This window comes from Rhipicephalus microplus, unplaced genomic scaffold (genome assembly GCF_043290135.1).
Source record: "Rhipicephalus microplus isolate Deutch F79 unplaced genomic scaffold, USDA_Rmic scaffold_22, whole genome shotgun sequence".
Classification (NCBI taxonomy): Eukaryota; Metazoa; Arthropoda; class Arachnida; order Ixodida; family Ixodidae; genus Rhipicephalus; species Rhipicephalus microplus.
Window position 1 is genome coordinate 5,264,525 of NW_027464595.1, and position 18,875 is coordinate 5,283,399.

Below are 18,875 nucleotides of genomic sequence, written 5' to 3' on the forward strand. Positions count from 1 at the left end.
GTGCCACGCTCGCCGCCATGGCTACTAGTGGCGCTGACTGACACTCTCACGTTTAAGTGTACATAGATACCTAATAAAGTGGCTGGGAAGATGGCTGTCGTAGAAGCTCAGTGGTAGACCATCGAACGCGTTATTCGAAGGTCGCAGGTTCGGATCCTCTCCAAGGCAAGGTATCTTTTCACCCACTTTTCTTTCTTCTCATTTACATTACAGTTGGCCTAATAACTTACCCTGTTCCGTCGTTGGCATTATTGTCCATTAGATCTCAGTAATATTGTGTAACACTAAAAACGAGCCGTTAAGTTTACACTTGTTTCCCTCATTCATTAACGAGGGTCTCGCACTGGCAAGCTTGATGCCTCTAGGTTGTATATGGTGGACTATTGGTCAGCTGTCAGTTGGCAATATGTTCACGTGCTACGTGACGCCAAACAGCCTCATAAGGAGTGTAAAACGCTCGCTGCCATGGCTACTAGTAGTGTTGACTGACACTCCCACGTTTAAATTGACACAGATACCCAATGAAGTGGCTGGGAAGATGGCCGTCGTGGTAGCTCAGTGGTAGACCATCGAACGCGTTATTCGAAGATCGCAAGTTCCGATCCTGTCCATGGCAAGGTATCTTTTCACCCACTTTTCTTTCTTCCCCTTTACATTACAGTTGGCCTAATAGCTTACCCTGTACCTTAGTTGGAATTATTGTCTGTTAGATCTCATTAATATTGTGTAAAACACGAAAAACGAGCCGTTATGTTTACACTTGTTTCCCTCATTCATTACCGAGGGTCTCGTACTGGCAGACTTGGTGCCTCTAGGTTGTATACTGTGGACTATTGGTCAGCTGCCAGTTAGCAATATGTTCACGTGCTACGTGACGCCAAACAGACTCATAAGGAGTGTGCCATGCTCGCCGTCCTGGCTACTAGTGGCGCTGACTGACACTCTCACGTTTAAATTGACATAGATACCCAATAAAGTGGCTGGGAAGATGGCTGTCAAATTATCTCAGTGGTAGACCATCGAACGCGTTATTCGAAGGTCGAAGGTTCGGATCCTGTCCAAGGCAAGGTAACTTTTCACCCACTTTTCTTTCTTCTCATTTACATTACAGTTGGCCTAATAACCTACCCTGTTCCTTCGTTGGCATTATTGTCCATTTGATCTCAATATTTTTGTGTAAAACAAAAAAAACGATCCTTCAAGTTTACACTTGTTTCCCTCATTCATAACGACGGTCTCGTACTGGCAGACTTGGTGCCTCTAGGTTGTATACGGTGGACTATTGGTCAGCTGCCAGTTCGCAATATGTTCACGTGCTACGTGACGCCAAACAGGCTCATAAGGAGTGTGCCACGCTCGCCGCCATGGCTTCTAGTGGCGCTGACTGACACTCCCACGTTAAAATTGACATAGATACCCAATAAAGTGGCTGGGAAGATGGCTGTCGTGGTAGCTCAGTGATAGAGCATCGAACGCGTTATTCGAAGGTCGAAGGTTCGAATCCTGTCCACGGCAAGGTAACTTTTCACCCAATTTTCTTTCTTGTCATTTACATTACATTTGGCCTAATAACTTACCCTGGTCCTTCGTTGGCATCATTGTCTGTTATATCTCATTATTATTGTGTAAAACACGAAAAACGAGCCGTTAAGTTTACACTTGTTTCCCTCATTCATTACCGAGGTTCTCGTACTGGCAGACTTGGTGCCTCTAGGTTGTATACGGTGGACTATTGGTCAACTGCCAGTTAGCAATATGTTCACGTGCTACGTGACGCCAAACAGGCTCATAAGGAGTGTGCCACGCTCGCCGCCATGGCTACTAGTGGCGCTGACTGACACTCCCACGTTTAGGTTGGTTGACATAGATACCCAATAAAGGGGCTGGGAAGGTGGCTGTCGAGGTAGCTCCGTGGTAGACCATCGAACGCGTTATTCGAAGGTCGCAGGTTTGAATCCCGTCCACGGCAAGGTATCTTTTCACCTACTTTTTTTTTATTTACATTACAGTTGGCCTAGTAACTTACCCTGTACCTTCGTTGGCATTATTGTCTGTTATATCTCAATAATGTTGTGTAAAATACGAAAAACGAGCCCTTAGGTTTACACTTGTTTCCCTTATTTATTAACGAGGGTCTCATACTGGCAGACTTGGTGCCTCTAGATTGTATACGGTGGACTATTGGTCAGCTGTCAGTTGGCAATATGTTCACGTGCTACGTGACGCCAAACAGGCTCATAAGGAGTGTAAAACGCTCGCTGCCATGGCTACTAGCAGTGTTGACTTACACTCCCACGTTTAAATTGACACAGATACCCAATGAAGTGGCTGGGAAGATGGCCGTCGTGGTAGCTCAGTGGTAGACCATCGAACGCGTTATTCGAAGATCGCAAGTTCCGATCCTGTCCACGGCAAGGTATCTTTTCACCCACTTTTCTTTCTTCCCCTTTACATTACAGTTGGCCTAATAGCTTACCCTGCACCTTTGTTGGAATTATTGTCTGTTAGATCTCATTAATATTGTGTAAAACACGAAAAACGAGCCGTTATGTTTACACTTGTTTCCCTCAATCATTACTGAGGGTCTCGTACTGGCAGACTTGGTGCCTCTAGGTTGTATACTGTGGACTATTGGTCTGCTGCCATTTAGCAATATGTTCACGTCGTACGTGACGCCAAACAGGCTCATAAGGAGTGTGCCACGCTCGCCGCCATGGCTACTAGTGGCGCTGACTGACACTCCCACGTTTAAGTTGACATAGATACCTAATAAAGTGGCTGGGAAGATGGCTGTCGTAGTAGCTCAGTGGTAGACCATCGAACGCGTTATTCGAAGGTCGCAGGTTCGGATCCTGTCCAAGGCAAGGTATCTTTTCACCCACTTTTCTTCTTCTCTTTTACATTACAGTTGGCCTAATAACCTACCCTGTTCCTTCGTTGGCATTATTGTCCATTTGATCTCAATATTTTTGTGTAAAACACGAAAAACGAGCCTTCAAGTTTACACTTGTTTCCCTTATTCATTAACGAGGGTCTCGTACTGGCAGACTTGGTGCCTCTAGGTTGTATACGGTGGACTATTGGTCGGCTGCCAGTTAGCAATATGTTCACGTGCTACGTGACGCCAAACAGGCTCATAAGGAGTGTGCCACGCTCGCCGCCCTGGCTACTAGTGGCGCTGACTGAGACTCTCACGTTTAAATTGACATAGATACCCTATAATGTGGCTGGGAAGATGGCTGTCAAATTAGCTCAGTGGTAGACCATCGAACGAGTTATTTGAAGGTCGCAGGTTCGAATCCTGTCCACGGCAAGGTATCTTTTCACCAACTTTTCTTTCTTGTCATTTACAATACATTAGGCCTAATAACTTACCCTCGTCCTTCGTTGGCATTATTGTCTGGTATATCTCAATAATAATGTGTAAAACACGAAAAACGAGCCGTTAAGTTTACACTTGTTTCCCTCATTCATTACCGAGGGTCTCGTACCGGCAGACTTGGTGCCTCTAGGTTGTATACGGTGGACTATTGGTAAGCTGCCAGTTAGCAATATGTTCACGTGCTACGTGTCGCCAAACAGGCTCATAAGGAGTGTGCCACGCTCGCCGCCATGGCTACTAGTGGCGCTGACTGACACTCCCACGTTTAAGTTGAGATAGAGACCCAATAAAGTAGCTGGAAAGATGGCTGTCAAATTAGCTCAGTGGTAGGCCATCTAACGCATTATTCGAAGGTCGCCGGTTCGAATCCTGTCCACGGCAACGGATCTTTTCACCCACTTTTCTTCTCATTTACATTACAGTTGGCCTAGTAGTTTACCCTGTACCTTCGTTGAAAATATTGTCTGTTATATCTCATAAATATTGTGTAAACCACGAAACACGAGCTCTCAAGTTTACACTTGTTTCTTTTATTCATTAAGTTACACTTGTTTCCCTCATTCATTAACGACGGTCTCGTACTGGCAGACTTGGTGCCTCTAGGTTTTTTATGGTGGACTATTGGTCAGCTGCCAGTTCGCAATATGTTCACGTGCTACGTGACGCCAAACAGGCTCATAAGGAGTGTGCCACGCTCGCCGCCATGGCTTCTAGTGGCGCTGACTGACACTCCCACGTTAAAATTGACATAGATACCCAATAAAGTGGCTGGGAAGATGGCTGTCGTGGTAGCTCAGTGATAGAGCATCGAACGCGTTATTCGAAGGTCGAAGGTTCGAATCCTGTCCACGGCAAGGTAACTTTTCACCCAATTTTCTTTCTTGTCATTTACATTACATTTGGCCTAATAACTTACCCTGGTCCTTCGTTGGCATCATTGTCGGTTATATCTCATTATTATTGTGTAAAACACGAAAAACGAGCCGTTAAGTTTACACTTGTTTCCCTCATTCATTACCGAGGGTCTCGTACTGGCAGACTTGGTGCCTCTAGGTTGTAAACGGTGGACTATTGGTCAGCTGCCAGTTAGCAATATGTTCACGTGCTACGTGACGCCAAACAGGCTTTTAATTAGTGTGCCACGCTCGCCGCCATGGCTACTAGTGGCGCTGACTGACACTCTCACGTTTAAGTGTACATAGATACCTAATAAAGTGGCTGGGAAGATGGCTGTCGTAGAAGCTCAGTGGTAGACCATCGAACGCGTTATTCGAAGGTCGCAGGTTCGGATCCTCTCCAAGGCAAGGTATCTTTTCACCCACTTTTCTTTCTTCTCATTTACATTACAGTTGGCCTAATAACTTACCCTGTTCCGTCGTTGGCATTATTGTCCATTAGATCTCAGTAATATTGTGTAACACTAAAAACGAGCCGTTAAGTTTACACTTGTTTCCCTCATTCATTAACGAGGGTCTCGTACTGGCAAGCTTGATGCCTCTAGGTTGTATATGGTGGACTATTGGTCAGCTGTCAGTTGGCAATATGTTCACGTGCTACGTGACGCCAAACAGCCTCATAAGGAGTGTAAAACGCTCGCTGCCATGGCTACTAGTAGTGTTGACTGACACTCCCACGTTTAAATTGACACAGATACCCAATGAAGTGGCTGGGAAGATGGCCGTCGTGGTAGCTCAGTGGTAGACCATCGAACGCGTTATTCGAAGATCGCAAGTTCCGATCCTGTCCATGGCAAGGTATCTTTTCACCCACTTTTCTTTCTTCCCCTTTACATTACAGTTGGCCTAATAGCTTACCCTGTACCTTAGTTGGAATTATTGTCTGTTAGATCTCATTAATATTGTGTAAAACACGAAAAACGAGCCGTTATGTTTACACTTGTTTCCCTCATTCATTACCGAGGGTCTCGTACTGGCAGACTTGGTGCCTCTAGGTTGTATACTGTGGACTATTGGTCAGCTGCCAGTTAGCAATATGTTCACGTGCTACGTGACGCCAAACAGACTCATAAGGAGTGTGCCATGCTCGCCGTCCTGGCTACTAGTGGCGCTGACTGACACTCTCACGTTTAAATTGACATAGATACCCAATAAAGTGGCTGGGAAGATGGCTGTCAAATTATCTCAGTGGTAGACCATCGAACGCGTTATTCGAAGGTCGAAGGTTCGGATCCTGTCCAAGGCAAGGTAACTTTTCACCCACTTTTCTTTCTTCTCATTTACATTACAGTTGGCCTAATAACCTACCCTGTTCCTTCGTTGGCATTATTGTCCATTTGATCTCAATAATTTTGTGTAAAACACGAAAAAAGAGCCTTCAAGTTTACACTTGTTTCCCTCATTCATTAACGAGGGTCTCGTACTGGCAGACTTGGTGCCTCTAGGTTGTATACGGTGGACTATTGGTCGGCTGCCAGTTAGCAATATGTTCACGTGCTAAGTGACGCCAAACAGGCTCATAAGGAGTGTGCCACGCTCGCCGCCCTGGCTACTAGTGGCGCTGACTGACACTCTCACGTTTAAATTGACATAGATACCCTATAAAGTGGCTGGGAAGATGGCTGTCGTAGTAGCTCAGTGGTAGACCATCGAACGCGTTATTCGAAGGTCGCAGGTTCGGATCCTGTCCAAGGCAAGGTATCTTTTCACCCACTTTTCTTTCTTGTCATTTACATTACATTTGGCCTAATAACTTACCCTGGTCCTTCGTTGGCATTATTGCCTGTTATATCTCATTAATAATGTGTAAAACACGAAAAACAAGCCGTTAAGTTTACACTTGTTTCCCTCATTCATTACCGAGGGTCTCGTACTGGCAGACTTGGTGCCTCTAGGTTGTATACGGTGGACTATTGGTCGGCTGCCAGTTAGCAATATGTTCACGTGCTACGTGATGCCAAACAGGCTCATAAGGAGTGTGCCATGCTCGCCGCCCTGGCTACTAGTGGCGCTGACTGACACTCTCAGGTTTAAATTGACATAGATACCCTACATGTGGCTGGGAAGATAGCTGTCAAATTAGCTCAGTGGTAGACCATCGAACGCGTTATTTGAAGGTCGCAGGTTCGAATCCTGTCCACGGCAAGGTATCTTTTCACCCACTTTTCTTTCTTGTCATTTACAATACATTTGGCCTAATAACTTACCCTGGTCCTTCGTTGGCATTATTGTCTGTTATATCTCATTAATAATGTGTAAAACACAAAAAACGAGCCGTTAAGTTTACACTTGTTTCTCTCATTCATTACCGAGGGTCTCGTACTGGCAGACTTGGTGCCTCTAGGTTGTATACGGTGAACTATTGGTCAGCTGCCAGTTAGCAATATGTTCACGTGCTACGTGACGCCAAACAGGCTCATAAGGAGTGTGCCACGCTCGCCGCCATGGCTACTAGTGGCGCTGACTGACACTCGCACGTTTAAGTTGACATAGATACCTAATATTGTGGCTGGGAAGATGGCTGTCGTAGTAGCTCAGTGGTAGACCATCGAACGCGTTATTTGAAGGTCGCAGGTTCGGATCCTGTCCAAGGCAAGGTATCTTTTCACCCACATTTCTTTCTTCTTATTTACATTACAGTTGGCCTAATAACCTACCCTGTTCCTTCGTTGGCATTATTGTCCATTTGATCTCAATATTTTTGTGTAAAACACGAAAAACGATCCTTCAAGTTTACACTTGTTTCCCTCATTCATTAACGAGGGTCTCGTACTGGCAGACTTGGTGCCTCTAGGTTGTATATGGTGGACCATTGGTCAGCTGCCAGTTAGCAATATGTTCACGTGACGCCAAACAGGCTCATAAGGAGCGTGTCACGCTCGCCGCCCTGGCTACAAGTGGCGCTGACTGACACTCTCACGTTTAAATTGAGATAGATACCCAATAAAGTAGCTGGAAAGATGGCTGTCAAATTAGCTCAGTGGTAGGCCTTCGAACGCATTATTCGAAGGTCGCCGGTTCGAATCCTGTCCACGGCAAGGGATCTTTTCACCCACTTTTCTTCTCATTTACATTACAGTTGGCCTAGTAGTTTACCCTGTACCTTCGTTGGAAATATTGTCTGTTATATCTCATAAATATTGTGTAAACCACGAAACAGGAGCTCTCAAGTTTACACTTGTTTCTTTTATTCATTAAGTTACACTTGTTTCCCTCATTCATTAACGAGGGTCTCGTACTGGCAGACTTGGTGCCTCTAGGTTGTATACGGTGGACTATTGGTCAGCTGCCAGTTAGCAATATGTTCACGTGCTACGTGACGCCAAACAGGCTCATAAGGAGTGTGCCACGCTCGCCGCCATGGCTACTAGTGGCGCTGACTGACAATCCCACGTTTAAGTTGACATAGATACCTAATAAAGTGGCTGGGAAGATAGCTGTCGTAGTAGCTCAGTGGTAGACCATCGAACGCGTTATTCGAAGGTCGCAGGTTCGGATCCTGTCCAAGGCAATGTATCTTTTCACCCACTTTTCTTTCTTCTCATTTACATTACAGTTGGCCTAATAACCTGCCCTGTTCCTTCGTTGGCATTATTGTCCATTTGATCTCAATATTTTTGTGTAAAACACAAAAAAACAATCCTTCAAGTTTACACTTGTTTCCATCATTCATTAACGACGGTCTCGTACTGGCAGACTTGGTGCCTCTAGGTTGTATACGGTGGACTATTGGTCAGCTGCCAGTTCGCAATATGTTCACGTGCTACGTGACGCCAAACAGGCTCATAAGGAGTGTGCCACGCTCGCCGCCATGGCTTCTAGTGGCGCTGACTGACACTCCCACGTTCAAACTGACATAGATACCCAATAAAGTGGCTGGGAAGATGGCTGTCGTGGTAGCTCAGTGATAGAGCATCGAACGCGTTATTCGAAGGTCGAAGGTTCGAATCCTGTCCACTGCAAGGTATCTTTTCACCCAATTTTCTTTCTTGTCATTTACATTACATTTGGCCTAATAACTTATCCTGGTCCTTCGTTGGCATCATTGTCTGTTATATCTCATTATTATTGTGTAAAACACGAAAAACGAGCCGTTAAGTTTACACTTGTTTCCCTCATTCATTACCGAGGGTCTCGTACTGGCAGACTTGGTGCCTCTAGGTTGTATACGGTGGACTATTGGTCAGCTGCCAGTTAGCAATATGTTCACGTGCTACGTGACGCCAAACAGGCTCATAAGGAGTGTGCCACGCTCGCCGCCATGGCTACTAGTGGCGCTGACTGACACTCCCACGTTTAGGTTGGTTGACATAGATACCCAATAAAGTGGCTGGGAAGGTGGCTGTCGAGGTAGCTCAGTGGTAGACCATCGAACGCGTTATTCGAAGGTCGCAGGTTTGAATCCCGTCCACGGCAAGGTATCTTTTCACCTACTTTTTTTCTTATTTACATTACAGTTGGCCTAGTAACTTACCCTGTACCTTCGTTGGCATTATTGTCTGTTAAATCTCAATAATATTGTGTAAAACACGAAAAACGAGCCCTTAGGTTTACACTTGTTTCCCTTATTCATTAACGAGGGTCTCATACTGGCAGACTTGGTGCCCCTAGATTGTATACGGTGGACTATTGGTCAGCGGCCAGTTAGCAATATGTTCACGTGCTATGTGACGCCAAACAGGCTCAAAGGAGTGTGAAACGCTCGCCGCCATGGCTACTAGTGGCGCTGACTGACACTCTCACGTTTAAGTTGACATAGATACCTAATAAAGTGGCTGGGAAGATGGCTGTCGTAGTAGCTCAGTGGTAGACCATCGAACGCGTTATTCGAAGGTCGCAGGTTTGGATCCTCTCCAAGGCAAGGTATCTTTTCACCCACTTTTCTTTCTTCTCATTTACATTACAGTTGGCCTAATAACTTACCCTGTTCCGTCGTTAGCATTATTGTCCATTAGATCTCAGTAATATTGTGTAAAACACGAAAAACGAGCCGTTAAGTTTACACTTGTTTCCCTCATTCATTAACGAGGGTCTCGTACTGGCAAGCTTGATGCCTCTAGGTTGTATATGGTGGACTATTGGTCAGCTGTCAGTTGGCAATATGTTCACGTGCTACGTGACGCCAAACAGGCTCATAAGGAGTGTAAAACGCTCGCTGCCATGGCTACTAGTAGTGTTGACTGACACTCCCACGTTTAAATTGACACAGATACCCAATGAAGTGGCTGGGAAGATGGCCGTCGTGGTAGCTCAGTGGTAGACTATCGAACGCGTTATTCGAAGATCGCAAGTTCCGATCCTGTCCATGGCAAGGTATCTTTTCACCCACATTTCTTTCTTCCCCTTTACATTACAGTTGGCCTAATAGCTTACCCTGTACCTTAGTTGGAATTATTGTCTGTTAGATCTCATTAATATCGTGTAAAACACGGAAAACGAGCCGTTATGTTTACACTTGTTTCCCTCACTCATTACTGAGGGTCTCGTACTGGCAGACTTGGTGCCTCTAGGTTGTATACTGTGGACTATTGGTCAGCTGCCAGTTAGCAATATGTTCACGTCCTACGTGACGCCAAACAGGCTCATAAGGAGTGTGCCACGCTCGCCGCCATGGCTACTAGTGGCGCTGACTGACACTCCCACGTTTAAGTTGACATAGATACCTAATACAGTGGCTGGGAAGATGGCTGTCGTAGTAGCTCAATGGTAGACCATCGAACACGTTATTCGAAGGTCGCAGGTTCGGATCCTGTCCAAGGCAAGGTATCTTTTCACCCACTTTTCTTCTTCTCATTTACATTACAGTTGGCCTAATAACCTACCCTGTTCCTTCGTTGGCATTATTGTCCATTTGATCTCAATATTTTTGTGTAAAACACGAAAAACGAGCCTTCAAGTTTATACTTGTTTCCCTTATTCATTAACGAGGGTCTCGTACTGGCAGACTTGGTGCCTCTAGGTTGTATACGGTGGACTATTGGTCAGCTGCCAGTTAGTAATATGTTCACGTGCTACGTGACGCCAAACAGACTCATAAGGAGTGTGCCATGCTCGCCGTCCTGGCTACTAGTGGCGCTGACTGACACTCTCACGTTTAAATTGACATAGATACCCAATAAAGTGGCTGGGAAGATAGCTGTCAAATTATCTCAGTGGTAGACCATCGAACGCGTTATTCGAAGGTCGCCGGTTCAAATCCTGTCCACGGCAAGGGATCTTTTCACCCACTTTTCTTTCTTCTCATTTACATTACAGTTGGCCTAATAACCTACCCTGTTCCTTCGTTGGCATTATTGTCCATTTGATCTCAATAATTTTGTGTAAAACACGAAAAACGAGCCTTCAAGTTTACACTTGTTTCCCTCATTCATTAACGACGGTCTCGTACTGGCAGAGTTGGTGCCTCTAGGTTGTATACGGTGGACTCTTGGTCAGCTGCCAGTTCGCAATATGTTCACGTGCTACGTGACGCTAAACAGGCTCATAAGGAGTGTGCCACGCTCGCCGCCCTGGCTACTAGTGGCGCTGACTGACACTCTCACGTTTAAATTGACATAGACACCCTATAATGTGGCTGGGAAGATAGCTGTCAAATTAGCTCAGTGGTAGACCATCGAACGCGTTCTTTGAAGGTCGCAGGTTCGAATCCTGTCCACGGCAAGGTATCTTTTCACCCACTTTTCTTTCTTGTCATTTACAATACATTTGGCCTAATAACTTACCCTGGTCCTTCGTTGGCATTATTGTCTGTTATATCTCATTATTAATGTGTAAAACACAAAAAACGAGCCGTTAAGTTTACACTTGTTTCCCTCATTCATTACCGAGGGTCTCGTACTGGCAGACTTGGTGCCTCTAGGTTGTATACGGTGGACTATTGGTCAGCTGCCAGTTAGCAATATGTTCACGTGCTACGTGACGCCAAACAGGCTCATAAGGAGTGTGCCACGCTCGCCGCCATGGCTACTAGTGGCGCTGACTGACACTCCCACGTTTAACTTGACATAGATACCTAATAAAGTGGCTGGGAAGATGGCTGTCGTAGTAGCTCAGTGGTAGACCATCGAACGCGTTATTCGAAGGTCGCAGGTTCGGATCCTGTCCAAGGCAAGGTATCTTTTCACCCACTTTTCTTTCTTATTATTTACCTTACAGTTGGCCTAATAACCTACCCTGTTCCTTCGTTGGCATTATTGTCCATTTGATCTCAATATTTTTGTCTAAAACACAAAAAACGATCCTTCAAGTTTACACTTGTTTCCCTCATTCATTAACGAGGGTCTCGTACTGGCAGACTGTGTGCCTCTAGGTTGTATACGGTGGACTATTGGTCAGCTGCCAGTTAGCAATATGTTCACGTGCTACGTGACGCCGAACAGGCTCATAAGGAGTGTGCCACGCTCGCCGCCCTGGCTACTAGTGGCGCTGACTGACACTCTCACGTTTAAATTGAGATAGATACTCAATAAAGTAGCTGGAAAGATGGCTGTCAAATTAGCTCAGTGGTAGGCCATCGAACGCATTATTCGAAGGTCGCCGGTTCGAATCCTGTCCACGGCAAGGGATCTTTTCACCCACTTTTCTTCTCATTTACATTACAGTTGGCCTAGTAGTTTCCCTGTACCTTCGTTGGAAATATTGTCTGTTATATCTCATAAATTATTTGTAAACCACGAAACACGAGCTCTCAAGTTTACACTTGTTTCTTTTATTCATTAAGTTACACTTGTTTCCCTCATTCATTAAAGAGGGTCTCGTACTGGCAGACTTGGTGCCTCTAGGTTGTATACGGTGGACTATTGGTCAGCTGCCAGTTAGCAATTTGTTCACGTGCTACGTGACGCCAAACAGGCTCATAAGGAGCGTGCCACGCTCGCCGCCATGGCTACTAGTGGCGCTGACTGACACTCCCATGTTTAAGTTGACATAGATACCTAATACAGTGGCTGGGAAGATGGCTGTCGTAGTAGCTCAGTGGAAGACCATCGAACGCGTTATTGGAAGGTCGCCGGTTCGAATCCTGTCCACGGCAAGGGATCTTTTCACCCACTTTTCTTTCTTCTTATTTACATTACAGTTGGCCTAATAACCTACCCTGTTCCTTCGTTGGCATTATTGTCCATTTGATCTCAAATATTTTGTGTAAAACACGAAAAACGAGCCTTCAAGTTTACACTTGTTTCCCTCATTCATTAACGAGGGTCTCGTACTGGCAGACTTGGTGCCTCTAGGTTGTATACGGTGGACTATTGGTCAGCGGCCAGTTAGCAATATATTCACGTGCTACGTGACGCCAAACAGGCTCATAAGGAGTGTGCCACGCTCGCCGCCATGGCTACTAGTGGCGCTGACTGACAATCCCACGTTTAAGTTGACATAGATACCTAATAAAGTGGCTGGGAAGATAGCTGTCGTAGTAGCTCAGTGGTAGACCATCGAACGCGTTATTCGAAGGTCGCAGGTTCGGATCCTGTCCAAGGCAAGGTATCTTTTCACCCACTTTTCTTTCTTCCCCTTTACATTACAGTTGGCCTAATACCTTACCCTGTACCTTAGTTGGAATTATTGTCTGTTAGATCTCATAATATTGTGTAAAACACGAAAAACGAGCCGTTATGTTTACACTTGTTTCCCTCATTCATTACCGAGGGTCTCGTACTGGCAGACTTGGTGCCTCTAGGTTGTATACTGTGGACTATTGGTCAGCTGCCAGTTAGCAATATGTTCACGTCCTACGTGACGCCAAGCAGGCTCATAAGGAGTGTGCCACGCTCGCCGCCATGACTACTAGTGGCGCTGACTGACACTCCCATGTTTAAGTTGACATAGATACCTAATACAGTGGCTGGGAAGATGGCTGTCGTAGTAGCTCAGTGGTAGACCATCGAACGCGTTATTCGAAGGTCGCAGGTTCGGATCCTGTCCAAGGCAAGATATCTTTTCACCCACTTTTCTTCTTCTCATTTACATTACAGTTGGCCTAATAACCTACCCTGTTCCTTCGTTGGCATTATTGTCCATTTGATCTCAATATTTTTGTGTAAAACATGAAAAACGAGCCTTCAAGTTTACACTTGTTTCCCTTATTCATTAACGAGGGTCTCGTATTGGCAGACTTGGTGCCTCTAGATTGTATACGGTGGACTATTGGTCAGCTGCCAGTTAGCAATATGCTCACGTGCTACGTGACGCCAAACAGACTCATAAGGAGTGTGCCATGCTCGCCGTCCTGGCTACTAGTGGCGCTGACTGACACTCTCACGTTTAAATTGACATAGATACCCAATAAAGTGGCTGGGAAGATGGCTGCCAAATTATCTCAGTGGTAGACCATCGAACGCGTTATTCGAAGGTCGCAGGTTCGAATCCTGTCCACGGCAAGGTATCTTTTCACCCACTTTTCTTGTCATTTACATTACATTTGGCCTAATAACTTACCCTGGTCCTTCGTTGGCATTATTGTCTGTTATATCTCATTAATAATGTGTAAAACACGAAAAACGAGCCGTTAAGTTTACACTTGTTTCCTTCATTCATTACCGAGGGTCTCGTACTGGCAGACTTGGTGCCTCTAGGTTGTATACGGTGGACTATTGGTCAGCTGCCAGTTAGCAATATGTTCACGTGCTACGTGACGCCAAACAGGCTCATAAGGAGTGTGCCACGCTCGCCGCCATGGCTACTAGTGGCGCTGACTGACACTCCCACGTTTCAGTTGACATAGATACCTAATAAAGTGGCTGGGAAGATGGCTGTCGTAGTAGCTCAGTGGTAGACCATCGAACGCGTTATTCCAAGGTCGCAGGTTCGGATCCTGTCCAAGGCAAGGTATCTTTTCACCCACTTTTCTTTCTTCTCATTTACATTACAGTTGGCCTAATAACCTACCCTGTTCCTTCGTTGGCATTATTGTCCATTTGATCTCAATATTTTTGTGTAAAACTCAAAAAACGATCCTTCAAGTTTACACTTGTTTCCCTCATTCATTAACGAGGGTCTCGTACTGGCAGACTTGGTGCCTCTAGGTTGTATACGGTGTACTATTGGTCAGCTGCCAGTTCGCAATATGTTCACGTGCTACGTGACGCCAAACAGGCTCATAAGGAGTGTGCCACGCTCGCCGCCATGGCTACTAGTGGCGCTGACTGACACTCCCACGTTCAAATTGACATAGATACCCAATAAAGTGGCTGGGAAGATGGCTGTCGTGGTAGCTCAGTGATAGAGCATCGAACGCGTTATTCGGAGGTCGAAGGTTTGAATCCTGTCCACGGCAAGGTATCTTTTCACCGACTTTTCTTTCTTGTCATTTACATTAGATTTGGCCTAATAACTTACCCTGGTCCTTCGTTGGCATTATTGTCTGTTATATCCCATTAATATTGTGTAAAACACGAAAAACGAGCCGTTAAGTTTACACTTGTTTCCCTGACTCATTAACGAGGGTCTCGTACTGGCAGACTTGGTGCCTCTAGATTGTATACGGTGGACTATTGGTCAGCTGCCAGTTAGCAATATGTTCACGTGCTATGTGACGCCAAACAGGCTCAAAAGGAGTGTGCCACGCTCGCCGCCATGGCTACTAGTGGCGCTGACTGACACTCTCACGTTTAAATTGACATAGATCCCCAATAAAGTGGCTGGGAAGATGGCTGTCAAATTAGCTCAGTACTAGACCATCGAACGCGTTATTCGAAGGTTGCCGGTTCGAATCCTGTCCACGGCAAGGGATCTTTTCACCCACTTTTCTTCTCATTTACATTACAGTTGGCCTAGTAACTTACCCTCTACCTTCGCTGGAAATATTGTCTGTTATATCTCATAAATATTGTGTAAACCACGAAACACGAGCTCTTAAGTTTACATTTGTTTCGCTTATTCTTTAACGAGGTACTCGTACTGGCAGACTTGGTGCGTCTAGGCTGTATACGGTAGACTATTGGTCAGCTGCCAGTTAGCAATATGTTCACGTGCTACGTGACGCCAAACAGGCTCATAAGGAGTGTGCCACGCTCGCCGCCATGGCTACTAGTGGCGCTGACTGACACTCCCACGTTTAGGTTGGTTGACATAGATACCCAATAAAGTGGCTGGGAAGATGGCTGTCGAGGTAGCTCAGTGATAGACCATCGAACGCGTTATTCGAAGGTCGCAGGTTTAAATCCCGTCCAGGGCAAGGTATCTTTTCACCTACCTTTTTTTCTTATTTACATTACAGTTGGCCTATAAATTACCCTGTACCTTCGTTGGCATTATTGTCTGTTAGATCTCAATAATGTTGTGTAAAACACGAAAAACGAGCCCTTAGGTTTACACTTGTTTCCCTTATTCATTAACGAGGGTCTCGTACTGGCAGACTTGGTGCCTCTAGATTGTATACGGTGGACTATTGGTCAGCTGCCAGTTAGCAATATGTTCACTTGCTATGTGACGCCAAACAGGCTCAAAAGGAATGTGCCACGCTCACCGCCATGGCTACTAGTGGCGCTGACTGACACTCTCACGTTTAAATTGACATAGATACCCAATAAAGTGGCTGGGAAGATGGCTGTCAAATTAGCTCAGTGGTAGACCATCGAACGCGTTATTCGAAGGTCACCGGCTTGAATCCTGTCCACGGCAAGGGATCTTTTCACCCACTTTTAACCTCATTTACACTACAGTTGGCCTAGTAACTTACCCTGTACCTTCGTTGGAAATATTGTCTGTTATATCTCATAAATATTGTGTAAACCACGAAACATGAGCACTTAAGTTTACACTTGTTTCGCTTATTCATTAACGAGGTACTCGTACTGGCAGACTTGGTGCCTCTAGGTTGTATACGGTAGACTATTGGTCAGCTGCCAGTTAGCAATATGTTCACGTGCTACGTGACGCCAAACAGGCTCATAAGGAGTGCGCCACGATCGCCGCCATGGCTACTAGTGGCGCTGACTGACACTCCCACGTTTAAGTTGACATAGATACCTATTAAAGTGGCTGGGAAGATGGCTGTCGTAGTAGCTCAGTGGTAGACCATCGAACGCGTTATTCGAAGGTCGCAGGTTCGGATCCTGTCCAAGGCAAGGTATCTTTTCACCCACTTTTCTTTATTCTCATTTACATTACAAGTGGCCTAATAACCTACCCTGTTCCTTCGTTGGCATTATTGTCCATTTGATCTCAATATTTTTGTGTAAAACACGAAAAACGAGCCTTCAAGTTTATACTTGTTTCCCTCATTCATTAACAAGCGTCTCTTTCTGGCAGACTTGGTGCCTCTAGGTTGTATACGGTGGACTATTGGTCAGCTGCCAGTTAGCAATATGTTCACGTGCTACGTGAAGCCAAGCAGGCTCATAAGGAGTGTGCCACGCTCGCCGCCCTGGCTACTAGTGGCGCTGACTGACACTCTCACGTTAAAATTGACACAGATACCCAATAAAGTGCCTGGGAAGATGGCTGTCGTGGTAGCTCAGTGGTGGACCATCGAACGCGTTATTCGAAGGTCGCAGGTTGGGATCCTTTCCACGGCAAAGTATCTTTTCACCTATTTTTCTTTCTTCCCCTTTACATTACAGTTGGCTTAAAACCTTACCCTATACCTTCGTTAGAAATATTGTCTGTTAGATGTCAATATTATTTTTAAAACACTAAAACCGAGCCGTTAAGTTTACACTTGTTTCCCTCATTCATTAACGAGGGTCTCGTACTGGCAGACTTGATGCCTCTAGGTTGTATATGGTGGACTATTGGTCAGCTGTCAGTTAGCAATATGTTTGTGGTATAAGGCGTCGCTACCGACTACAGCGCTGTGCGGTGGCACGCGCTGGGTGGCCGCCACGGGGGAGAAGGAAGAAGATGAAATAAACGAGATGTCTCCGTTTATGCTGTGCTATTCATTATGCACGATGTAACATATTTTGGCGACGAGGATTCACCAGCCCATGTGCTACCGGCCTGAACCTCATCTGTGCCCTCGTTTATTGCCTACCATCTTCTACGATGAGTATTTCGGGGCTACAGCCGCCACCTCCGTTCCTGTCGTCACCTGGACACCCGGACATTCCATGGGAGCAATGGATCCAGGCTTTCAAGAATTACATGGTTGCTTCGGGCGCCTTCGACCTACCTGCCATTCGTCGGAAGGCGATCCTGCTCAACTGCTTGGGCTTGGAAGGACAACGTATCTTCCAGACTCTGACGACTACTGACGACCCGTGCCTCGTGCCTGCGAGCGCTGCGGCAGGTACACTGACGTCCCCTAGTCCTGATGTGTTCGACCGCGCCATCGCGACGCTGGAAGGTCACTTCAAAACCACGTTGAACGTCACTGCAGCGCGTCACCGTTTCCGTCAACGTACGCAGGCCCCAGGTGAGACTGCGGCTGATTACGTCACCGCGCTGAGAAGTCTTGTAGGAGCATGCAATTTCGGTGATCTAACGGACGACATGATACGCGACCAGCTCATAGAGAAAACCACAAGTGGATACTTACGTGAACGCCTTCTGCTGGAAGAGTCTCTCACGCTTTCTAAGGCTCTTACCATTGCCAAACAGCATGATCAAGCGACTAATGAAGCAAGAGAACTTGCACAAAATGACTTGCAAGTTCATCGTGTAAAAGATACTTCAAATCACAGAGAACGGCATTGTAGCACATGTACTTGCTATAACATGCACGGTCAAAGTCGCATATCTCCGAAAGAGCAAGTATGTTATCGTTGTGGTTCTACGGCACACCTTGCAAATAGCTCTCTGTGCAAGGCCAAAGCACATAGGTGTCGACAATGTGAGAAAATTGGCCATCTTGAAAAGGTGTGCAAGTCATTGCGGAAGTTTGAGAAGAATGTTCAGCATGTAGCGGAAGGTAACGATACAGCTGATCCAGACGACCATTTAAGTGTTTGTCAGATCTGGAGCCGTAAGAAGGGAATTTACGCAGCGTTGGAAATAGAAGGAATTTCTGTACCATTTTTGATCGATACAGGATCATCGGTTTCGATCCTGGCCGAAGAACTTTACCAACGCTATTTTTCTAAAGCGTATCCACTGAAGTCTACATCCGTCCAGCTTCTCGATTATTCAAAGGCAGCAATTCCTATACAAGGATGCTTCATTGCTACTGCCTCATTTCACGGCCGATGCACTTCTGTTCTACTATACGTTGTGCCTGGGGGAACGACCATTCTGGGATTAGACGGCATCGCTGCTCTGGATATGAAGATCCAAGGGTCACCGCTCAGGTGTCTTCTAATGACGCAAGAAACTCCGGTGCTACCTCCAGAATTACGTTCTGAGTTTGAGCACCTATTTGCAAAAGAGCTGGGAACTGTGAGAGGTTTCACTCACAAGGTCAGAGTTCGCGCGTCTGTACAACCGGTGGCCAGCAAACTGAGACGACTGCCACTTGTCATTCGCGAGCAAGTCTCGGCAGAAGTTCAGAAATTAGAAGCTCAGGGCATCATTGAGCGTGTCGACTCTTCTGAGTGGGTCTCCCCTATTGTCGTAGCCAGAAAAAAAGACGGCTCGATTCGCATGTGTGTTGACTTACG